This window comes from Lactuca saligna, chromosome 7 (genome assembly GCF_052625555.1).
Source record: "Lactuca saligna cultivar CGN05327 chromosome 7, ASM5262555v1, whole genome shotgun sequence".
Classification (NCBI taxonomy): Eukaryota; Viridiplantae; Streptophyta; class Magnoliopsida; order Asterales; family Asteraceae; genus Lactuca; species Lactuca saligna.
The window spans coordinates 420,959-447,685 of NC_136423.1; the positions used below are offsets into that span (position 1 = coordinate 420,959).

Sequence of the window (26,727 nt, forward strand, 5' to 3'; positions counted from 1 at the left end):
TATCCACTCTTACCCACCGCACTCTGAACTAGTGGAGGGTCGTTAGTCGAACGGGTAGGATAGGACATAAACCTTCCATTATAAGTATAATGAAGTACAAAAGTAACTAAATGTTTTTTCAAATTCCCAATCTTAGTTACTTTAGGCAAAAGTGAATTGATGCAATTCCATGAAATTACACTTTGTACCCTTGCGAAGACGTTAGTGGAGCATGTGTGGTTAACCGGCACACTAAATCGTTCTAAGCAAAGGTAGCAAAGGGTGACTCATTGTTTGTCATAGTTCGGTGGAGCGTGTGTGGTTAACCGACACATCGAATAGGTAACTGTAACATGTGGGGGCACTATGTAAGTTTGCATGGTTATTCACACCCTGTTTTGTGATCCTCGGCATCCCAGTCACAAATCGAGGGGCATATCGAGATTTAAACATGCCATTGAAAAGTTCAATGAATCTCAAAGGATCTAGGAGTTTTCAAAACATTTAAAACTTAATCTGTTTTTCATTTTTCATGGTGGAAAATTACTGAATCGTCATTCACTTACCTTCAAATGTTCTGTTATTTGGGTTACGACACCCCTCTCCCAAGTTGTGAAATATTGTGTTGGATCCTAGCCTTAGTATCTCATTTGGGTGATTTATTAAGAACTCAATCAATCAACTAACTTGAATTCATTTTCTCCCGTTTTGTAGATGTCAAAGTACGACAACTATGGTCTTCCCAAATCCCGTGGAGCAAGCTTTCCACATGAAGATGATATTCCACGATTCGATCAAGGAACAAGAGATCATGCTTCACTTCCTCCACCTCCTCCAATTATTCTCCCTAACCCACAAGTTCGAAGGCTTGAAAAGTTCAAGCTCACTCAAACCCTTTTGGCAAGTAAACATAAAGAAGGAAAGTTAGTATGTGCACACGTCCTAGAGATGAAGTTGCACATTGATAGGTTAAGGATGTTAGGATCCGTTGTTTGTGAGGAGCTGGCTATTGAATGGGTTCTTCAGTCACTTCCTAACCCATATAGTGAGTTCGTAAGATAGTACTATATGATGAACCACGACGTGACCCTTATAGATCTCACATACATGCTTATTGCTCCTGAATCAGCAATGGTTTAGTGCACTGGAAAAGCAAAGTTGATTGGTGAATCTGCCTTCCAGACCTCTATGGATATAGGCAATGGCAATGAAAGGCATGCCATGATCAAAAAGTTTGATCATAAGAGAAAGGAAAAGTCTGAAGTAGTTCCATCTGCTATTCCAAAAGAGTCAATTTGCTTTTATTGCCAAGAGAAAGGGCATTGGAGACGAAGCTGCCTTATTTACCTAAGAGATCTAAGAGATGGGAGAGTCAAAACGTATGGCTATGCTTTAGGTAAAATCCATTAGCTAACTCTTTTAAGTTCATATTCTAGATTCTTAATACATGATGTGATAAGATTACATTTTGATGTTTTGTAGGATCAAAGAAAAGAGAGGAAGCTAAAGGGAAGAAGTGAGCAGAGTCTAATCGTGAAGAAATGGATTTCGATCGCATTGCTTGAAGATTGGATTCATGAGCTACTACTTGGAGTTAGAATAGATTGCTAAGAAATATGTATTAACATAATTTTTCAATGAATTGCATTGTAAGGACAAATTTTTCCGCAATAAAATAAATTTCGATTTTATATTATTTATTTATCCTTGCAATGGCGTGTATGGAAAATTAATGTTTGAAGGTTTCTATTATTAGCAATAATGGATTTGATTCTTAATTAGGTTATTTGTGGAAATGTCGAGAATTTACCAAATAGGGAGAGTTTCTTATCACCCAAGTTTCAATTGGACAGAAACTTGGAATCATGCAACTTGGTTGCATGATGAATGAGAAATTTCATATTTGGAAATTAGACTAATTCGTTGACAAAGTGTCAAGTGAAGGACTAGGAGATCGAGTACACAAAGTTTTGTGTTGATCAAGACCACCACAAGAGTGACAAAGATATTCTTCATGATTTACTAAAGGTTTAGTAAATATGTTTATACTTATAAGATGAAGTGTAATCTGAATTGATTGAAAGAGTTTCAATCAATAGCAGAACAGATAAGAAGAATCAAGTAGGCCGAAAGATAAAAGTTTCTCTATTCTTAGAAGAAGGGAGAGTACATTTTATTATGTTTTATGATAGGTCTTAATGATGAAGAACCATATCTCAATTGATCCTCTAAGTGAGTCTTAGTACAATTGTATGTTTGAGAAGAGGAATAAAGAATTGAAGAAATGGTTCAATCAAGAAGTCAATCATACTTCGTTCCAAACAAGTCTTAGAGTTAAGATCGTGACATTGAGTGACAAGTTTTAAGAAGGTTTATAACATTTATCAAATGTGGAATTTGAAAAGGTTTTCTTATTACTCACATTTGAAATTGGTAAGTTGTGATGCCTTGGATTAGACAAAGACCAACTAGGACCAATTTTTTGAAGTGTTTTGTCTTGATAAAAGCTACACTAACTCTTGAATATTTGTTTGTCGAGAAATGTTTATTGACAAGAGAATCTTATATGTCAAGGAGTCAGTGGGAGTCTTAATGGTCTTGAAAATTTTCAAGACCTAATCAAGAATAAACCTTATTGATCATCACTAGCACACGACTTGAAGTTTACAACCTATCGTGTTGACACTATCTTGTTTATGTGTCGTTCCAGTTGAGTTAATTATTCATGTGAGTTCTATGAGTTCTCATTTGAACGCATAAAAGTCAAGCACCTTGATCAATGGAAATTACATTGATAGTAAAGGTGAGTTGCTTAACTACTTGGAAGACATGGTGGGCACTCGTGTTACCATAAGGCAAGAAATCAAAATTGAGAAGGTTTGGTCCATATGAGTTTGGATTTGTCGCAAACTTTGGTTTTGAAAAATTCGCATGGATAGGAACACATACACCATTAAAATCTAAGTGTTATAAGATTCCATCCTTCATGAAAATGACTGTGAGGAAATGCTTTCACTAAGAGAGATTTTAAAAAGATAGTGATTGTGAAAATTGTATTCTCGAATTTGATTATGGTTACGGTATCCCTTTCCATAATTCGAATTGTGAGATTTGGAAATTAGTCTGAATTGTTTAGGCACACATATGAGCTATCTAAGGCAAAGGTGTATAAGTTTAATAAGCTTAGATAAAGGATTATCAAAGCATTATGCATTAGAAATATGAACTTAAGAAATTCAATAGATATTGTTTTTCTGGAAGTTAAGTTGTTTTTGGAATACATGTCAAATCTAGTTGGAGCATAAGTGTTATGCTTATATGATAATAATCATCATGATAGTGGGAGAATAAATGTTGTGCTTATATGATTATTAAGGCAAGTATTGCAAGTTAGCAATATTAATTATAGAAAACAAGAGTTATACTTTGCAAAGTCGTAAGGGTTGAATAGTTGTTTTGCTATAATTAAGGGAGAGAATATTATGCTTCATTTCAAATCTAAAGGCTTAGATTGTGGAATTTTAATAAATTTAGTCAAGGATACATAGTGTGTTCTCAATTTCGATTATGATTATGGCATCCCTCTTCATAGTTCAAATTAAGAGAACGTGACACATAAAATATTATGGCAGAAGATTGATAAAGTATCATATCTAAGACATTATGCATCGTGTCCCATACGCTTCCGGTATAGGATCGATTACAAATACTATAATATTTGACCATTCTAAAATTTTCCAAATGTATAGCGCATTAAGAGGGAAAAAGGACTAGAATCGGTTTTGACTAAAATAATTAAACAACTATCAAAGGACGATCCAAAGTTCGCTAAAGATTGGTTGCTTGTGAGTAGTTGGAAGTATGGTATTGGATGGACCATATCGACATTATTATGAATAGATAAGATTCTATTAAGAATGAGTTGTCATATGGAAAATATGTAAATGTTTCCATATTGGGAGTTGGATATTGAGAATATATGTCTAGATTAGAAACTTTTATGCAAGAAGGATGTTCAAAGGAATGTACTTTGAGTGAGAGACATCATATCTATAGAATTGTTTCTGATAGAGATTGGCCAAATCTTGATGATTTTGAGCTATGACTTAACAAAAGGATCATTGCATAAAATGTTAGAATCTAGCATATTCTATAAGTGGCAAGAATTTGATATTCTTATGCTTATGATAAGGATTGGGAGTTGTGAAATGAGTATGATTGGAAATGTGTTTATTTGATCTATTTCACAAAGTAAGGATCAGTAAACATTGTGTGCATGTTAAGAGCATGGGAAAATTGTTGTTGTAATTCAAGTAAAAAGTTGATTACTGATATGTGCATAATTAGTTAATTATTTAACATATATTCTTAGTTATTTTTGATTAGTTATGTGAATAATGTGGACAAAAGGTACTTAAAATGTTGTGAATTGTGTTTTCAGTCCAAAAGATATGCTTGGAGGCAAAAAGGAGAAAAGGAAAGCAAGTGAAGATTAAAGAGTGAAAGAAGGAGTTCTACTCGGCGAGTAGATCGACCCTAATCGGCGAGTACACGACGATATGCCAAAAGATAAATACGACTGCTAATTCAAGACGGATAAGTATGGACCTACTCGGCGAGTTGATTCTGCTACTCGCCGAGTACCCCCTGTTTTGGGATATCTATAAAAGACGAATCCTTATCCCATGGGAATTCATTCCTGGTGATTTTTGAAGGATTAGCTGCGACTAAAAGGTTCAGAAGGCGCTGACGAACCCTAAGCTTCAAGAGTTGGAAGAATTCAAGCAATTAGGTTAATTCTACCACTTAGACTTAGGAATTAAACATGTTTGCTTTAATAAACTTTGTTTTTGCGTTTGTTTCTACTGCAGCTATGAGCTAAATTCGTTTTTGTTTCTGTTTGGGGAATACCAAAGAACTCCTATGGTTTAATTATTAATTTTTGCTTAATTGTCTATTGGTGATTTATTAAATTAAGTTTGTTAAAGAACCTTATGTATTAATCACTACTATTTTCTGTTAATTGGAAGGCAATTAGGTTGCACGAACATCACTTAATTGTTAACCTCATATGTCTATGTGAATGCTAAAACATATGCTTAGAAGTAATGATTATGAAACTAAGATTAATAAGAAAATAGGAAGATTAATGTGTGAGCTTGTTTGAGAAACCATCAACAAGAGGTTAATTGAATTAATAACTTAATTAACCATTACAAATCTTATTTAATCCAAATAATTAATCTAGGGAATTAATTAGTTTAAACACTTGATCAACGCTTAAATTAGTTAATTGTCTAAGGGTTAGGAGTAATGAATATGAACCTAATTATTATAATTGGTAACCAATAGCAATTAATCCACCTTAACTTAAATAACCATAGGAGTGAATTAGTTGAACCTAAATAGAAACATCTTTATCAAATTTGGTGAATAGTTGTTGCTTTAGTTAATTAGTTAATTTAGTTTGTCTAAGTTTCTAGTCTTACAAAACTAGAGAAAAACCCTTTACTTTTATTATTTGTTTTAGTTAAAATTAGCTATTAGTTTAATTGCCCGTTCCCTGAGTTCGATACCTCACTTATCAATCTATACCACTTAAAGACAGGTTCACTGCCTTTGTGTGCTCAAATTATTAATAAAAAGTAGGGATAAAACTAGTTGAATTTACACACATCAAGTTTTTGGCGCCGTTGCCGGGGAACGGTTCTAAATAATTAAGCTAATTTCTAATTTTTTCGATCCTTTGTGTGAGTTTACTTGCATAAAATTCATTAATTGCAATTTAGTAACTAGTAATTAGGTTTTAGTATCTGTTTAAGTTAGGTTAAAACTTCAAATTTTTTTTGAAATATCACTGATACTCACCGAGTGCACTCGCACCTACTCGGCGAGTAGCAGTTTAGTCAGCAATTTTTTTTATTTGTTTACAATCTTTTTGTTCTTTTTACGTTTTTTTTATTTGATCAATTTCAGGACTTTCATGACCAGAGGAGCAAACACACCACTGGTACCTCCGTTTGAAGACCCCGAATCCGCATTGAAAAGAAACAAAGGGAAGGACGTGGAGAGTTCAAGCACACCAAAGAAATCACCATTGTCCAACTTGAAGACTGTTTTTGGGAAAAAGAAGAGCAGTAAATCAGGAGCTTCTAGCGCTTCCTTGATAATTGAGGAACCAATTCAAGAAGATATTGGATACGAGACCGATGAAGAAGAGGAGGCAACGTACGAACAAGAAACCGAATCGGAGGAAGAGTTAGCATTCACTATGGCTAACATTGATGAAATTCCCATGGGAGAATGGAAGAAGAGGATGCACGACGACCATGGCACGGGACTTGTGCAACCCGGAATTCCCGCAACTGCTACCTTCGAGCTAAAAGGTCATATCCTAGCTTCACTCAAGGAAATACCTTTCTATGGGAAAGATCATGAAGATGCCTACAAACATTTGGATGAAGTAAATGATGTTGCTGATTACTTCAACATTCCAAATGTAACCCACGAAACTCAACTACTTCGGATGCTTCCGGTAACCTTCAAGGGTGCTGCTAAAGACTGGCTCAAATCACTTCCCCCCGGGTCAGTCACTACTTGGGCCAGAATGAAGGAAGAATTTATTGATCACTTTTGCCCACCATCCAAGATAGCCAAACTCAAGAAGGTCATTGCAAACTTTGAACAAGAAGCTGGAGAGTCTTTATATGAAGCATGGGAGAGGTACAAAAGTCTGCTACGAAATTGCCCACACCATGATCTAAACAGCCAGCAAGAAGTTTCCATCTTTTATGATGGAGTCAATGTCACGACCCGGCAGTTGCTAGACTCACAAGGATCACTTACAAAGAAGCCACCCCCGGTGATTAAAGAATTGATTGAAGAATTCTCTAAACACTCTAGAGAATACCACAACCCTAGGAATGATGTCACGAGGGGAGCCGCATACGCTGCTACAGAAGATTTATCCGCGGTCATGGCCATGTTAAAAACCATGGATAGGAGAATGGACAAAATGGATCAAACTATCCATGCCATACGGGTGGGTTGTGAAAACTGCAATGGACCTCACCTCACTAGAGATTGCGATTTGGATGAGAACGGCAACAAAAAGGCACAAGTATGTTATTCGAGTGGTGACCGGTATGATGAGGACTGGCGCAAACAAAAGAAGGAGTGGCTGCCTTACGAAGAGTATAAGAAGTCCAAGGAGGAGAAGTACAGACAAAAAGGGAGAGGCTTTTACCAAAAGGAGGAGCCGGTGCAAGAGAAGAAGCCAAGCTTGGAAGATATGCTAACTAAATTTGTGGCCGCTTCCGAGAAAAGACATAGTGACCATGATGCTGCTATCCAAGAAACAAGAACAATGCTCAGGAACCAGCAAGCATCCATCCACAACATAGAAACGCAGCTTGGGCAACTTGCTCAACAACTAAACCAAAGGTCACCGGGTGAGCTTCCTAGCAAAACCGAGAACAACCCACGAGGCGCACAAGTAAATATTGTTACCACAAGAAGTGGGAAGATCATTACTCCCCTGGCCCCCATCCGAACTGAAGCAACCAAGGACTCACAGAAGGAAGGAATGGAAGAACAAGTCGAAAACCAACACTCACAATCTGAGAGTCCTACTCGCCGAGTAGGACCGATGGACTCGGCGAGTACCCCTGCTAAAACAAATGAACAGCCGCCCTTGAAACCTTACCAGCCTCCAATGCCATACCCAGCCCGAGCCAAGAAATAGAAGCAGGAAGAGGAATATCAGAAGTTTCTAGATCATATTAAAACTCTTCAAATCAACATTCCTTTCATTGAAGTCGTCATGCAAATTCCCAAGTATGCAAAGTTCCTTAAGGAACTCCTCACTAACAGAAGAAAGATGGAAGAAGTGCAGAAGGTGGTGCTTAATGAGAATTGCTCCGCCGCAATGCTAAACAAATTACCAAAGAAGAAGGGTGATCCGGGGAGCTTAACTTTACCTTGCCAATTTGGCAATTTGGCTGCAATTCATGCCTTAGCTGATTCTGGAGCAAGTGTGAACCTTATGCCATACTCGTTCTTTAATAAGCTGGACCTCCCGGAGCCAAGGCCAATTCGAATGGCAATTCATTTGGCAAACAAGACTATTACTTTCCCATGAGGCATTTGTGAAGATTTGCTAGTGAAAGTAGACAAATTTGTCTTCCCGGCTGATTTCATCATTCTCGACATGGAGGCGGATCCGTAAGTGCCAATCATCCTTGGAAGGCCCTTCCTCAACACCGCTAGCGCTATCGTAGACATGAGAGATTCTAAGCTCACATTGCGAGTTGGGGACGATTCAGTGACATTCGGGGTAGACCAAGCCATGAAGTACTCAAGGAGTAGTGACGACACGGCTTTCTCAATCGACATGCTTGACGAACTATTGGAAGAAGACATACCTAAAGATTCCAGCAAGTTTGAAGCTTTGGATGAAGTATTTGATCCAGAAAAGGACTTTGTTGGGCTTTGAAGATTGCGTCTTTTGGGCTCGTCTACTTATATTATTTTGTATACCGGTTTGGGCCTGTCCAACCGTGAATCTTTTATGTCTTGTATATAAGCTTATGCTTGCATGCATATTAGGTTAAGGTTTAGAGATCTGAGAATATGATTTTTCCAGACGACACAAGGTTTCTTTGATCATTCTTGTAACCTTCCAATCCTCTATAGTTGATGTTCTTAATCGAGCTCTTCTGAGGATTTTGTTTTAATCATTCGACACGTTTGATTCAATCTTGTTCTGTTATTTTATCGTGTTCATATCGTCATTATTTACATACTTGTTCAAGATCTAATCGATCTTCATAGATTAAAAGAAGGTTTAATCTCATCAATTGGTATCAGAGCGGGAGGCTGTGTAATTGATACACATCTTTTCTGTGAAAAAGATTTTCATTAGGGTTTTTCCGCAATCATCAATATTTATTGAGCCGTCATCTCTTTATTGACGTATCTTGATATTTATTATTTTGCCCTAATCTGCTTTATTACAAGTCTGATCTTTGAACAGGTTTTTACGATCATAATGGACGCTACACAATCAAACATTATTAATATTTCAAACAGCATTGGTTCGACAACAAAGATTCCGATCTTATACACCCACGATTATGAAGTATGGGCACATCATTTCGAAGACTATGTTATTGGATCGGAGGAAAATGGGTATTTGATTTGGGAAGCCATCACCAACGGACCGTTTTCTCATTCTGCAACGTCCAGAATCATCAAAACTCAAAAAGAATACAATGATCTGCTCAAGGACGTGAAAGATATTGCACAAGATGAAAAGGATAAGTTCCAATGCAATATCAAGGCATTAAGATTGATCCGGTTTGCCCTTCAGTCCGATACATTCAGATTGGTTAGCTCGTGCACGACGGCGAAGGATATTTGGGAAAGACTTCGTGAACTGTATTCTACAGACGAAGATCTTGAACATTCTATTCAAACTCTGCTTCTATCTGATTTTGGAGAATTCAGACAAGGGGCTGAAGAATCTGTGACCCAGACGTTCGATCGCTTCAATCATCTTCTCAGCAAGATGATCAAACATGATATCGAAAGGAAGCTCATCGAACAGAAGGTTACATTCCTGAATGGTCTGAGATCTGAATGGAGAGTGGTAGTTTCCACGGTTAAAGCCCATGAGCAATTTAAATCATACTCTTTGGCGAAACTGGTGGGAATTCTCAAGTCTCAAGAGAAAAACGTGGTGCAAGAAAAGAATGTCGTTTCCGGTCTTGGTTCGTTGGCTCTCTTGTCAAAAAGTAAAGTTGTTATGGAGGATGAAGACCTCAGCCTTGAAGATTATGATCTCACATCAGAAGATTATGCCTTGATGGTATCCAATCCCAAAAGGTTCATAAAGAAGAAATTTCCCAGCAACAAAAACCGAAACTGGCAGGGAAGTTACAGCTCTGAAAAGGTGGTTAATGAACCGAAAGCTGAGGAGCACAAGAAGGAACCGAAGGTTGATGGCGACTCTGGAGTGAGCTGTTTCTATTGTGGAGGGAAAAATCATTATGCTAAGGACTGTGTCCTCAAGAAAATGGCTGAGAAAGATGATGGGAACGATGAGGAAGTTGTGTTGCAGAAAAGATTGGATGAGTTGAGAAAGAAGAAGTCTGCTGCTAACCCGCCTATTAATGCTCTTATTGTGCAGGGTTCTGTTCCAGGTGATGAGTTCGGTAGCACGGAAGTTTGGTCTACCGACTCAGAAGACGAGGAAGTGAGGCAGCCTACTCATGGAAAGGCGTTCGTGTCTAAGGAAGAAGGCAGTGGTGGTAAATGCCTTATGGTTTCTGACGTATCTCAATTGAGGGGATACAACACCGATGGAGGCAATGATGGACAGAATGAAAAGGAGGACATGTGCTTCACAGCCAAACCACTCAGCCAGCAGTTCAATGAGCTTGATGAACTGATAAAGAAGGTACAATCTGTTTTTATTTCATGTAAAGTACCATCATCCTCTTATGAGAAAGAACTAAAAAATGTCAATACAAGAATATCTCATCTAGATAGTAGCTTAACTCAAACTCGGGTCACAAATTCTAACCTAACTGATCAATTGAGCAGGGCAGCGTTGAAGAGTGAGGAGCGGAGAATGTGGATAGAGTTAAAGGAATCGGAATTAGTCAAAGTTAAAGATGAAAACATTTATTTGCAAAGATACAATTTGAAATTGTTAAAACAACGAAATGTTTTTTGTTTAATTGCTAAACGTTTGTATTCTAATATTACTCAGCTTCACTTGGATTGAGAAATAGGCCAAAGGATTCACCGCATGATCTTTCCCTTCCTAGAATTTAAGGAAGATAAAATCGATGCCGAAGCCTATAATTGTGAAAGTGTGATATCGTCTGATGACATAAATCCCACCTACATGTATGGACTGGACAAAATTGAGTCCTTCATTAAATCTAAAGACCACAAGCTCATGCTTAAAAATCTTTTGGATGAAAATGACAGACTTAAACTAAGGACCGAAACCATGCAAAAATTTGACTCTTTAAACGCCAACGTAAGCTCAGAAAACAAAATTGATGTTGAAAATGCATCTGAGCTTAACGAGGACGACAATATGAGTGAAATTTCTGTAGAGGACACGGTTGACTGCTCAGAATTTATTAAAACCGAGCCAGAAAATCACAAGAATCTAATTTCTGAAAATTCTGTAGAGTTCGCTCGGTTGTCCATCAAAAGTCCCCGAAATTAGTTGAGAAAGTTGCTGTGTATCAAAAGGTTAGGAATACTCCAAATCAAGTATACAAGGTAACAGGAGTAACCGAACATCAAACAGCTGAACTTGCAGCCATTGTAAACGAAGACAATGCTAATGGCTGTGATGAGTACTTCTGGGAAGCTCCTATTGATAATGCAGACGAAACCATTGGTTTATCTGAAAGAACTTCCTGGAAGAGCAAAGGAAGATACATACCCGAACCGTTGAATAAGCCAAACAACTTCAATGAGCCGAGCACCAGTGGTACAAAAGATACTCCTCAGAAGAATGTTCACTCACCAAAAGAAGACATTCCTTCGGCTCCTTCAGCTCAAAGTAATTCTACTGCAGTTCAAAAGGAACCGGCCAAGGAGTCAACAAAAACGAAAGCAAATGTTCATCATCAACCTTCTCAGATGAGGAATAGGAAGATAGAAAGGAACAATAGATACAGGAAGAATCTTTCTGAAAGGAAACAATTCTGGCGTTCCCAGAATGCATATTTCACTCATCAAGACAAGAATCTAAAGTATGAAAACATTCCTGCAGGAAAGCTTGAAAGTCACAAAAACCGAAAGCCAAGGTTCGGTTCACAAGAATATATCAACCGAAAGCCAAGGTTCGGTTCACAAGAAGATATCAATCGAAGGCAGAAGTTCGGTTCTGAAAAGGATATCAACCAGAACCAAAGGTTCGGTTCCAAAGGCAGCTCCAACCGAACGCAAAGGTTCGGTTCTGAAGACAAAAGAGTACAAAACTCTAAGGTCGGTCCCTCCAATGATCAAAAACAAAAGGGTCACCTAGAGTCTCCTTCTAAGTCTAATTCTTCTCATTCTTCTAATTCTTCCTCACGCTCGGTTTCATCTCGATCTCGTTCTAAATGTGATTCCTCTTGTTCTCAAAAATCTCATTCATCAACTGAGCAAAAGAGGAAGCAGAAGGTCAATAAATCCACACCAGAGACCGAATCTAACTCTACTAATCTTAACAAAATTAAAGTTTACACCATTAAAAGGAAAGATAAAACAACTCTCGTAAAAAGAACTTATCTTGTTGATATCTCTCTCATTGCTCCTGTTTCCATGCAAAGCTCACGTGGACCCAAGAAACTTTGGGTTCCTAAATCTGTCTGATTTTTGTAGGTTATAAGTGACGAGCAGTTCGACGAAGAATGGTACATCGATAGTGGCTGCTCGCGTCACATGACAGGGAGGAAAGAGGAGCTTAGGGAATACAGATCTCTTGCAAATGGTGGCAACGTCAACTTTGGAAACAATTCATTCGACACCATAAAGGGATACGGGATGATAACCAATGGGGACTTCTCTATAAGGAAGGTGGCTTATGTGGAAGGTCTCCAACACAACCTCATTAGTGTATCTCAGCTTGTTGGATGTACAGGTCTCAAAGTCTCATTCGATGATGAAGGTTCCGAAATCATAGAGAAAAAGTCTAATAAAGTGATTCTCAAGTCAGAGCGAAAGGGTGAAATGTTTCCCTTAAACATGAAACCCATCAAAGGAAACCCAGCTATATGCTTGTTGTCAAAAGCGCAATCCGACGAAAGCTGGTTGTGGCACCGAAGATTATCTCATCTTAACTTTAAAGATATCAACCGTCTTGTTACAGGAGGTCATGTAAGGGGCCTTCCATTGCTCAAGTTCGACAGGGATCATCTGTGTGTTGCATGTGAAATAGGAAAGCAGAGTCGTCAAAGTCATCCATCTATCATCAACACAAAAGTTGTTGAACCACTCGAATTGATTCATATTGATTTGTGTGGTCCTTCATCTATCGAAAGCATCGGTGGTAGCAAGTATATTCTTGCTATCGTTGATGACTTTTCACGATTTACATGGGTGTTCTTTCTAAAGCTCAAATCTGAAGCGACTCAAAAGCTGAAAATGTTTATCAAGCAAATTGAAGTACAGCTCAAGAAGGTTGTTCGCAACATCAGAAGCGACAATGGTCTCGAATTCAAGAACAGGGAGTTTGAAGAGTTTCTTGCAGAAAAGGGAATCAATCATAATTTCTCAGCTCCCTACACACCACAACAGAACGGAATAGTCGAAAGACGAAACCGATCCTTGTGTGAAGCTGCCCGAACTATGCTAAGTTTCGCTTCTTTACCTCTTTATTTTTGGGCTGACGCTATTTCTGCTGCTTGCTTTACACAGAACAGGTCATATCTCAACAAAAGGTTCGCACTCACCCCATATGAGATATTGAACAACAGGAAGCCAAATGTGAAATTTTTCCATGTGTTCGGCTCAAGGTGTTTTATCTTCAACTCTAAAGAACACCGCAACAAGTTTGATGTCAAAGCCGACGAGGGAATATTTCTGGGTTACTCGCTCACATCCAAGGCTTACCGGGTCCTAAACAAGCGTTCAAGAAAGATTGAAGAGACGTATTATGTGACCTTTGACGACAACTATGTCAAGAAGCTACAGGCTAAAGAAGATATCACTGGGGAAATCTTTCCTCTAAATGGCAAGATTACAGTCTCGGTCGTCAATTTATTCGAGACATTTCTGGAGCTCTTTGACGAACCAGAGAACGCTTCACTTTCTGAAGCAGGTGCAGCAGATAACAAGGTTGATCACATGGAGCAGATTGTCGAAGACGCTGCAAGGAGAATGTATGAAGAAGCATCAATCTCTAACGACTCTCCTTCCAACGATGCTCAAATCGAGGGGGAGCCAAGTGCTCAAGTCGAGGGGGAGCCAAGTGCTCAAGTCAAGGGGGAGCCAAACGCTCAAGTCCAGGGGGAGCCAAACGCTCAAGTCCAGGGGGGAGCCAAATTCCACAACTTCAACCGAAGAGGTCTCAACACCAGGAAGCTCAGGCCCACTAGAATCACACGAACCTCATATCTTCCAAAGTACACCAACTGAGGTGGAACATGATGATGTGACACTCGGTTATGACAGCCAATCTGAGCTAGACGAAATAATTAATGTTGAATTAGACCCAACCTTTGATCCAAATTACCCTCCTCTTATCAAATGGACCAGAGATCATCCTGTCTCTCAAGTAGTTGGGGATGTATCTGAAAAGGTTCTAACCCGATCACAACTGAAGGCAAAACAAGCTTCCTTATTTTCAAAGGTAGAGTTTTGCATGTTCAATTCATTCGTATCAAAAGTTGAACCAAAGACAGTTAACACTGCTCTCGATCACTCTGATTGGGTTCAAGCAATGCAAGACGAGTTGAACGAATTTGAAAGGAACAAAGTCTGGCGCCTAATTCCAACTCCTCCAGATGCTTCGGTTGTTGGTCTCAAATGGGTTTTTAGGAACAAAATGGACAAGGAAGGTAATGTTATACGGAACAAGGCTCGTCTGGTGGTAAAGGGATATTGTCAGGAGGAAGGGATAGACTATGAAGAGACTTTCGCTCCAGTAGCTCGGCTAGAATCTGTTAGAATATTTCTGGCTTATGCTGCCCACAAGAACTTTGAAGTTTTCCAAATGGACGTCAAGTGTGCATTTCTCAATGGAGAACTTGAAGAAACGGTGTACGTGGAGCAACCTCCTGGGTTCGTGAACGAGAAGCATCCAAATCATTGCTATATTCTGGATAAAGCTGTGTATGGCCTTAAACAAGCTCCGAGAGCCTGGTATGAAACGCTTACAAAATTTTTAAAGATGTCTAAATTCAAACAAGGTTCGGTTGACCCAACCTTCTTTCGCAAAAAGGAAGGTAACCACCTTATGATAGTTCAAATTTATGTCGATGACATCATCTTTGGCTCCACGAATCCCAGCTTAACGGCTGAATTCAGAAAGCTGATGGAGACTAAGTTTGAAATGAGCTCAATGGGTCCAATTAACTTTTTCCTTGGTTTAACCATAAGACAGGGACCCGAAGGCATATTTATTAATCAGGAAGCTTACACGAAGACTCTCCTAGCAAAGTTCGGTATGATGGGAGACTCAAAAGTTAAAGTCCCAATGGCATTCGGCACTAAGCTTACCCCATCTCTAGACAAACCAGCTGTTGATACCACGCTCTATCGACAAATGATTGGATCGTTAATGTATCTAACTGCTAGCAGGACTGATATCATGTTCTCTGTGTGTTATTGTGCTCGATTTCAGGCAAACCCACGTGAACCTCACATGCTTGCAGTGAAGAACATCTTACGATATCTCAAGCGAACCACCTCCTTAGGTCTGTGGTATCCATCCAACTCAGGCTTCTTTGTTCAAGCCTATTCTGATGCTGACCTTGGAGGATGTGGACTCGACCGAAAAAGCACAACTGGTGAATGTCAATTTCTTGACGGGAAGTTAGTCAGCTGGCAATCCAAGAAACAGACATGCGTGTCACTGTCTACTGCCGAAGCGGAATATATTGCAGCTGCATCCTGCACATCACAAGTGATTTGGATCCAAAGCCAACTTCGAGACTACGAACTCAATATGAAGAAGATCCCACTATATTGTGACTCTGAAAGTGCAATTAGGATCTGTCATAACCCAGTGCAGCACTCCAAAACCAAACACATAGCACTAAGGTATCACTTCATCAAAGATCACGTGGAAGATGGAAACGTCGAAGTTCACTTCGTAAGAACCACTGATCAACTGGCTGACGTCTTTACAAAAGCTTTTCCTGAAGCATCATTCAATAAAATATTGCAAGGACTTGGTATGATGGAATCAGAATCAGTACCTCATGCTACCTCTCAAACTCAAACATAACAACCGAACGTTCGGGTTCGTTTCAACTATCTAACCCACTCATTTCTTCAAAGATAGTTTCTCAATGTTGTGTATTGCATGTACAATTCTGTTTTTCCTCGTTTGTTAATAAAAAAAATTAAAAAAAAAATTAAAAAAAAAAAAAATCTCTTAACTGAAACCAACCAAAGGTTCAGGTTCGGTTTTTCAAAATTTTCTAGAACCGAAACCAACCGAAGGTTCGGGTTCGGTTTTTCAAAATTTTCTAGAACCGAAACCAACCGAAGGTTCGGGTTCAGTTTTTCAAAATTTTCTAGAACCGAAACCAACCGAAGGTTCAGGTTCGGTTTTTCAAAATTTACTAGAACCGAAACCAACCGAACGTTCAGGTTCGGTTTTCCAAAACTTTTATCAACCGAAACCAACCAAAGGTTCGGGTTCGGGTTCGGTTTTTCAAAACTTTTCTCAACCGAAACCAACCGAAGGTTCGGGTTCGGTTTATCTCAAAAATTCCAAAAAAAAAAATTTGTGTGTTATTATTCGTTTATGTGGATACATTTTATGAAATTCCTAAATGTCCCTAGAAGCATGCTGCTGTATGTGTCTCAAGCCTCATAAGATTTTGAATAAAGGCTTGCATGACCTGGTATACACAAACCTTGTCTTCCCAATAAGGCCACTTCATTTATTCTAATCGTGAGCTACCTCACTCTTTTCTCACATGAGTTAAGAATTTCCTGCTTGGTCCTTCTTTTCGCAGTAGAGGTACTTTTGTTATCCTACACCATCTCTTATCACTTCTCCACTACACTCATTCCATCATGGTAACCCTTGAGACTCTCAGCACTTACCACTGAGGTATATGGTTGCACAACATCTGTGTTTATGATCTTAGTTTTGTGTCACTACGAACTAAGTGAAACCCAAAATTCAACACCTAATGAATTGACGGTGAACAATTAAATTGTTCAAGCTTTTACTAAAGAATTGATGAAAGTACCATATTAAAATCTCCAATTTTATGTGATTCCTATGAAATTGTTACAAACCCATAACTTTTCTTCCCTTGGGATCTTGTTCTTATTTTTCTTTCTAAGATTTTATTTTTAAACCAGTCGTTTTTAGCCTAATTAAAAGAAGCCTTTCAACATTTCTCTATAAATGGTTGATCGTAATATTAACGGACATCCTTTTTAAATCCTAAGTTTTTCTTTGTCCTGTGGCATTCAATGCGCGTGGTTAAACAGTAACGGCTTGTCCCTATGAAATGGCGCTTATTGGGCGGCGTGGTCCTAGGAATCTGACACTCTCTCTCCTACGTGATCATCGCCCGTCCCAACTGTCATCCATAAGAGATTTGAAACGATCTTTCTCTCTCTTCCCACCCACTATAAATAGCCCGTTACACCTCCTTTTACCTCTTTACCACTCTCCAAATTTCCAAAACACAAACACTCCCATACAGTTTCCTGTTCATCATCTTCTTCACACCTGCATCAATGGATGACTCCTCTTCAGTTCATGCTACATCCCAGATTCTTCCTATTCGCCCACAGCAATGCTTGGTAATTGATCTTAACCCAAATGCATACGACCCTTACATGTCGCCTGTCATAGAGTGCTTAAAGTATTCACAACTCGAACCAGCACTATCCAGAATCGCATCAGTGCCAATGGCGGCCCTATCGCAGGTCTACGCGACTGCGTATTACGACAAGGCTGTCGACCGAGTATTTTTCGAGATTGGAGACCACAAAACCTCCGTTTCTCGCCCACGTTTCTGCTCTTTGCTCGGATTTGCTTCTGACTCATCCAGGGTCCATCCGGAGTCCATACAAATTGGTCATCTGTATAACATGTTTTACAACATGGGATACACGGAGGTTCTTACATCAGTTGCCAGATTCAAAAAGTCTTGCTTACTGCCTCAATGGAACGGTTTATTTACAGTCCTGTTCAAGGGACTGTCGGAGAGAAGTTCAGGTTCCGACGGTGCCAGTCGGTTGTTCCTTACCATTATGTATGGAGTTTATAATGGGATCAACCTGGATTACGGGTTTGTTCTATGGCAACAACTAGTTCAGAGCCTCTCATCTTCATCCAGACACTCTGAAGTTTCATTGGCCCGATTCTGGATTCTGATCACTAAATGGGCCATGGACAAATTCGACGTTCCCACTGCTGAAGGTGCATCGATGTCTTCCGTTGGTACTTTCCACACCAAGAAGATCATCATCTCAGATGCATCCAAATTCTCCTTTATTGGCTCTATCCCGGAGTCCATGTATGGTAATGTACCTTCGGATAGCAGGTTGATTCGGAAGCTCAAGGAGCTAACACCTTCTGGTCCAAGGGATCTGACCCCAGACATGCTCAGATCTATCCATGATGCAGATAAACCACTGAGCAAAGGTAAAAAGGCGGACAAAGGAAAGCAAGCAACAAAACCTTCAAAGGGGCCTTCTCCTAAGAAGAGGAAACAGACAAAAGCTGCACCTTCCCCCCCACCGAAGAAGAGGAAGACTCAACCGAAGCGAAAGCTTATTATACCCTCATCATCGAGTGACTCTGAGGGTGAGAGTTCGGATTCTGACAACTCTCAAGGGGATGCATCTCCTCCACGAGGCAATACACCACCTCGATCCCCTACCCCAGAGATTGAAATACCCAATTCCCCAATTCCTTCCCCTCCACAAATCTTTACCACTACCACTGAATCACCCCATGTAATCGAACCTCCTCAACCCAAAACCCACACAACCGAAACTACCCATACACAACCACCAACCAAAACTACCCATACAAAACCACCAACCGAAACTACACCTTCACCCACTCAACCTTCTCCTACTAAACCCTCCACACCCCCAACCTCTCCACCCTCTTCATCTCATGACAATGCCTCTGAGGGTGAAAAACCTTATCTCGAGGGAGAAAACATGATCTTTGATTCGGTCTACTATAGTCCGTTTCAAGTTCAAAGTGACGAGGAAGATGATGCACCAATCACTAAGAAACATCTCAAACAGCTCAACGAGAAGATTGATCTACTTCTCGCCTCCTCGTCTAACCAACAATCAATCCTGTCTGAAGCTGCACTTCAGAAGATTGTTGATGCCTTCACCAGGGCTCAACATGATTCAGCAGCCTCAGCAACTGCTGCAATTCAGGCATCTACCCGAGCATGTGAGGTAGCGACCGAAAAAGTCGATAAACTATTTTCTGATGCCTCTGTTCTACTGCAGTCCATGCGAGAAAGTGCAGATGCCAAAAAGGCATCTTTGGAACCGATTGTCCAACAATTGGTCTCGTTTGTCTCATCGGAGTTGCCATCATTCGCAAATCTACGACAAAACATAAGCGACGACAACTCGGCTTTTACAGCCTCCATTGATGCTCGTCTCGTCAAGCTACAAGAAGATCTGACATCCGAGCGTTCTTTAATGGACGATCTGGCATTAAAAACGACTGCACTTAAGGTCAAGACCACTCAACTCTCTCAATCCCAACAAGAGCTGGAAGATCTTCGCTCTGAACGGGAGGTGGTAAAGACGTGTGTTTCAGATGTCCACGCTGTTATCTCAAACATCCTGGAAGCACACGATCCAATTTTAAACTTTTCGGTGAGGCGATCCCTTGCTGAAAAGCTCTCTCCAGCCATCGATCTACTTAACAAAGTCGAAGGCCTCCCAAGTTTTGTGTCCATTCCGAAACAAGGGGGAGATGAGAAGACAAGTTCAAAACCACCTCCTTCCTCCAAAGCTACTCACACAACTGAACCATCTTCAACTCATCAAACTTTAGGTTCGGGTGTGAAGAACAAAGGTAAAAATATAGCTGAGGACGAAGATGAAGAAGGCGACAAGGAGACTATTGCCGACATTTTGAAACGAAAGAACAGTCGCAAGGTTGGTGAAGATGCCACTCGTGAGGCACGTGAGGCTGCCGAAGCCGAACGCAAGCAAAAAGAAGCCCACGATCTCCTTGAGAGCCGAAAGACTCTCTTCCCTGCCTGGACCAGGGAACGCTTAATCAAAGAGGCCATCGAAACACCCAGCATCTTATGGCTCGAGCCGGTTATATCGTTCGACTGCAGCAACACTGTCGATTCACAGTTCGATATGCCGCTAACTCGAAAGGCGTTTATCTTCCACGTCTTCTCTAATATCTTTGAAGTCCCTCACCCAAACGCTGAGCTTGACAGGGAGCTCATTGACTTTTATCTGACGGCTGCTCGTCCACAATTCCTTACATGGACCGCTCAGAAGATTGTTAACGTTCGGGTGCTAAAACCTTACACTGAGGGACGTTTTATAAACGTTCGGTTCAAACTGATTCGGGGATCTGCAAAATCTGTTCATCTCATCTCTCTGGCAGATCTACCGAATCTAAATCCTCATGATTGGATCGTCCTGTATAATATCCTTTTGACCAATGAAGCTGAATATGGTCCCATTCTAGACCATGTCAAAAGGATGTTAATCTGCTACATCATGGAGGTTGCCCTTATGGATCAGGAGGTCGCCACAGTCTTCAAGAAGAAACCCAAAATTGCTCCTGTGGGATCGGCCAGTGATCTCAATCAAATGCTGCTGGGCAAGATTGACCCAAGACGTAACACTGTTATGTTCACTCGAGCGGAAGGACAGAAATGTCTCTTCGCTTTAGCTGACAAGCATCTTTACACCACAACCTGCCTGGAGCATGTGCTATTTATTGTCAAACGGTGTAAAGAGAACTCGGCCGATGATGTCAAGTATTTTGAAGATATGATTAACTGGTACATCCGGTTTAGACAGACCATTCTTTCAATCACCAAGTGTATGTTTAGTACCGTGAAGAAGGTACCAGTTTCGGCTGCTGGCCCAAGTAATTAGTAAAGGTCTCGCCCCAAATTGACGCAAAGGGGGAGATTGTTGGGCTTTGAAGATTGCGTCTTTTGGGCTCGTCTACTTATATTATTTTGTATACCGATTTGGGCCTGTCCAACCGTGAATCTTTTATGTCTTGTATATAAGCTTATGCTTGCATGCATATTAGGTTAAGGTTTAGAGATCTGAGAATACGATTTTTCCAGATGACACAAGGTTTCTTTGATCATTCTTGTAACCTTCCAATCCTCTACAGTTGATGTTCTTAATCGAGCTCTTCTGAGGATTTTGTTTTAATCATTCGACACGTTTGATTCAATCTTGTTCTGTTATTTTATCGTGTTCATATCGTCATTATTTACATACTTGTTCAAGATCTAATCGATCTTCATAGATTAAAAGAAGGTTTAATCTTATCAATTGGTATCAGAGCTAGGGCACGGGTCGATGTGTTCGACGGGGACGTCGAACCCTATAATGGGGGGTGAAGGTGGGTTGCACCTGATCCTACATCGGCTTGGAAGGAGAACGAAACATCTACTTATAAGGGGTGTGGATACCTTCCTTGTCACAACGCGTTTTAAAGCCGTGAGGGCAGCAGATCCCATAAGAACTCTGCAGTTAAGCGTGCTCGGGCGGGAGTAGTACCAAGATGGGTGACCCCCTGGGAAGTCCTCGTGCCGAGTGGCCCAAAGCGGAGAATATTGTGATACGTGCCAGAGGGGGATGTTACAGACTTACTAGAGATTGAAAAACTGTTGGAAGAAGCGGAGTATGAAGAAATAAAGAAGCAAGCTGAAAGCCCTACTCGCCGAGTAGACCCGATCTACTCGTTGAGTACATCTGAAGAAAAGCTAGAAGTCGTGAATGCAGCCACCAACTCACCGAGTACCAAACCTGCACTCGGCGAGTCCGTCACTATGCACAACAAATTGGAGCTCAAAACACTACCTGACCATCTGAAGTATGCCTTTCTGGAAGAAGGAAATCAGAAGTCGGTGATCATAGCCTCGGACCTATCCAAGACGGAAAAGGAGGAGTTTGTACGCGTGTTGAAGAAAAGGAAAAGAGCCATCGCATGGAGCATCTCCGACATCAAGGGAATAAGCCCATCCTACTGCTCTCACAAAATCAATTTAGAAGAAGAAAAAAGACCGGTGGTGCAACATCAAAGACGATTAAACCCAAACATGCAACAAGTCGTCAAGAATGAGGTGGTCAAGCTTTTGGATGCAGGAATCATCTACTCCATCTCCGATAGTCCATGGGTGAGTCCAGTCCAAGTGGTGCCCAAGAAAGGAGGAATGACGGTCATTACCAACGAAAAGAACGAGTTAATTCCAACACGAACGGTAACCGATTGGCGAGTGTGCATCGATTATCGAAAGCTAAACGATGCCACCCGCAAAGACCATTTTCCCCTTCCTTTCATATATCAAATGTTAGAGAGACTATCGGACCATAGCTACTATTGCTTTTTAGATGGGTTTTCAGGGTATTTTCAAATACCCATAGACCCAATGGACCAAGAAAAGACCACCTTTACATGCCCTAGTGGGACTTTCGCCTATAGACGCATGCCATTTGGACTATGCAATGCACCTGCGACATTTCAAAGGTGCATGACCGCCATATTCCATGATATGGTGGAAAAGTTCATGGAGGTCTTTATGGATGACTTTTCTGTATTCGGATCTTCTTTCAATGACTGCCTCACAAATCTTGACTCAATGCTTGCTAGATGTGAGAAAACCGACTTGGTCCTAAAATGGGAAAAGTGTCACTTCATGGTCAAGGAGGGTATAGTTTTGGGACATAAAGTCTCTAAAAAGGGAATTGAGGTGGATCGGGCAAAGATAGACACCATTGCCAAATTACCCCCACCAACTAATGTGAAGGGCATTAGAAGTTTTTTGGGACACGCAGGTTTTTACCGGCGTTTTATAAAAGATTTTTCCAAAATCACGAAACCTCTAACACAATTATTACTAAAAGATGCACCCTTTAATTTTACTAAAGAGTGTTTAGAGGCATTTGACTTTCTAAAGGAAAAATTAACTAATGCCCCGATCATTATAGCACCAAATTGGAACTTACCCTTCGAGATCATGTGTGATGCTAGTGACTATGCACTAGGAGCGGTCCTTGGACAAAGGGTTGATAAGCACTTTCAACCCATCTATTATGCAAGCAAGACCTTAAATCCTGCCCAAGAGAATTATACTACTACTGAAAAAGAACTGTTAGCCGTGGTTTACGCTTTTGACAAGTTTCGCCCTTACTTGGTTTTATCTAAAACCACTGTTTTTACTGACCACTCGGCTATCAAGTATTTGTTTTCCAAACAGGATACCAAGCCAAGACTAATACAATGGGTGCTGCTTCTTCAAGAATTCAATATAGAGATACGAGACAAGAAAGGAATGGAGAACGTAGCGGCCGATCATTTATCTAGGCTCGAGAACCCGAAATTGCAAGAAGATAAGGATTGAGACGACTTTCCAGATGAATACATTATGGTGTCCGTGGGAGAGGAGCCATGGTTCGCAGACATAGCTAACTATTTAGCTACAAATTACGTTCCGAAGGATTATAGTAGTCAGCAAAAGAAGAAATTCTTTGCGGAGATCAAATATTACTTTTGGGACGATCCATACCTCTTTCGAAGCTGTGCGGATGGAATTATAAGAAGATGTGTGTTCGGGAAGGAAAGTCGAAGAATACTAGAACACTGCCATAGCGGGCCCACGGGAGGACATCATGGAGCACACTATACCGCAAAGAAGATCTTTGACATTGGGTTCTATTGGCCTACAATCTTCAAAGATGCAGCCCAATATGTCAAAGAATGCGATGCTTGTCAAAGGGTGGGAAACATTTCATCTCGAAATGAAATGCCACAACATAGCATTCAAGTGTGTGAGGTGTTCGACGTGTGGGGCATTGACTTCATGGGACCATTTCCCACATCCAAAGGAAACAAGTACATCCTAGTGGCGGTAGATTATGTTTCGAAATGGGCGGAGGCGCAGGCTTTACCTACAAATGACGGACGAGTAGTGGGACGATTCTTAAAAAAACTATTCTCCCGGTTTGGCGTTTCGAAGGCCCTAATTAGTGACCGTGGCACACACTTTGCCAATGATCAATTGGAAAAGGTGCTCAAGAAATATGGGGTAACCCATAAGTTCTCCACGTCATACCACCCGCAAACGAGTGGACAAACTGAAGTGACCAATCGAGCTTTGAAGCGTATTTTAGAGAAGTCGGTGGGAAGCAACCGCAAGGAATGGTCGGATAAATTGGATGACGCGCTATGGGCATTTCGTACCGCTTTCAAAACGCCTATTGGTACTACACCATATATGTTAGTTTATGGAAAGCAATGCCATTTACCAGTTGAAATCTAGCATAAGGCATATTGGGCGTTAAAGAGGTGCAACTTTGACATGGAAGAATTGAAGACCAACCGTCTAATGCAAATGAATGCCCTTGAAGAACTCCGAAATGAGGCTTATTCTAGTTCGTGACTCTATAAAGAAAAGACCAAGAGATGGCATGACAAAAGAATCAAAAGCAAAGACATCCATGAAGGCCAAAAAGTACTACTTTTCAATTCCCGATTAAAACTTTTCTCGGGCAAACTGAAATCAAGGTGGGATGGTCCCTTTTTGGTCAAGACGGTGTTTCCTCACGGGGCTATAGAATTGATCTCAAGAGACGGCACACCATTTAAAGTCAATGGTCATAGAGTGAAGAAATATGAAGGAGTCCCCCGAAATGAAGGATTGGAGGAGCTGCTACTGTGCGGAATCGCAAACACGTAGACGGGGCGGAGTCCAGCTAATGACTCCATCAAAAGAAGCGCTTCTCGGGAGGCAACCCGAGTTTCACGTTTGCATTTTCTTTCCTTTTCTTTATTTTTCATATTGTTTTTTTTTCATTCTTCTTCATTTATTCTATTTCTCTAAGTGCTTGAGGACAAGCTATACTGTGAGTGTGGGGTGGAAGGGCTAAACAAAGGAATTCATATAGTAAAATTGGCAAATTTAAAAAAAATTTCAACCGGAGACATCTACTCGGCGAGTATATCGACTATACTCGGCGAGTAAATGTTCACTTACAGCCAAAAGTCGATAACACGCATGTCTACTCGGTGAGTAGATCCATTCTACTCGGCGAGTAGCCGGTTCAAACCCAGTAAATTAAAACCTGTAAAAATTATTATTACTCACCAATTCATCCCCACACTCACCGAGCATATCCTCTCAGCCGCATCTCTAAGTGTTCTTCAAGATCTCTCCAATTTTCTTCTTCTTTCTCTTCATTCAAGCACCAAGGTAACATCTTTACCCTTTAATTTTATGAAAGGTCCAATCTTTATCACATATCTTCCCATATTTGTTATGATTTTGGATTTGGGGAGTTTTTCCCAATTTTTAGGGCTTTGATTTACTCATGAATTAGAGGTTGTTTGGAGTAATTTCTTCAAGATCTATGGTTAGATAAGTAATTACAACAAAACCCTATGAACAAATTGGACTATTACATAGATTACACAGATCCGATCTCGATCTGTCAAAAAGTTCATACTACTCGGCGAGTATGTTCGTGTACTCGGCAAGTAGGTCCCAATAAGATCAAAAATTTTCCTGTTTTAATTATGGGGTGTTGTTTGTTGCTGTGTTTTTGGTATGTTTATGCAGATAGCATGGCAAGGAGAGGATAGTCATCACGTGGAGGAGGCCATGGTGATATGCCATGGTTAGCCTTTCAACAAATCACCTCCAAATCCTCCAAAACTCGAGCCCTAAACAGGTTGGAAGCGCTGCGACAGAAAGAAATCCACTTGCCCAATGCAGTGGATTGGGGATGGATGGGCAATGTCGGCTTGGAAGAGGAACTTACTCCATATTTGGTGAAAGATTGTAACTTGGGTTATGCCAACATCACTTGTGATGGTTGGTTGCAATTGTTTAAAATCCAAGAGCCAGTATACGCGGAGTTGTGCTGGGAATTCTTTGCTACCATTTCATTCTGAGGTGGTAGTGAGTATTACAATCCAAACACGATCTCGTTTTCTTTGGGAGGAGAGCTGCCACAATGCAGCATGGTTGAGTTCTCTTGGCGGTTAGGCATCTACGATCAAGACATGTCGATGACGGAATACTTTGAAGCCTTCTTGGAGAATACCTACAAAGAACTTCCCGAGGGGGTGGTGGCGTCGACATGGTGGAGTACAATTGCTAACCGGGTCTACATACCTTCCACTGCTCAAGAATGTCATATCCGTTCTCCAATCCATCGACTCATTCACCGGTTCATTGCAAGCATGATCAACATGCGGAAGGATGGGCACAAAGTTCCCACCCTTGATATCTTTTACTTGTAGAGTATCATCACTCCCGATGTCTTCTGCAACCTCCCGTACTGCATTGCTAAATTTCTTGCGGAGGGAGCGGTTAAGGAGAAGATCAACTCGAAGATCAATGGGGGCATGTTCATTACTCGGCTTGCGAGATCATTTGGGATCTTGGAATTGCCGCAAGCTCAAACGCTAACGATTATCCACCCTCCTCCGTTCAACACTGCACTTTATAGAAGGGCTCGGATAGTTGAAAATTTTGGTGATTCTTTTACAATCCCGAATGAGGATGAGCCGGCGGTCCCCGAAGAGCCGGGAAGGCGGGTTAGGCCAAGGAGCGAGCGGGTACGAGAAGACCCACTGGTTATTCCGGTGGAGGATAACGAGGGATGGAACCAAGTGGAGTATCAACACTACTTGGATGATATAGGGCGAGGGGTTAATTACACCAATCAATCCTTCGAGTATCTTTTCCAACAAATGCATATTGACCCGCGACCGGGACCCGGCTACCCTTACATTATGGATTGGGACGAAAGGATGCGAAGAAGGGGTGGAGAAGGAGGTAGTGG

General features: G+C 40.7%; 1 non-coding gene across 1 annotated transcript; it reads right to left on the bottom strand.

Annotated features, from left to right (window-relative positions):
- Positions 1 to 6,634: 6,634 nt before the first annotated feature.
- On the bottom strand, positions 6,635 to 6,741 carry LOC145007695 (small nucleolar RNA R71). The gene has a single exon (XR_013663067.1). It is a non-coding gene; the product is annotated as a small nucleolar RNA R71 (small nucleolar RNA).
- Positions 6,742 to 26,727: the final 19,986 nt, after the last annotated feature.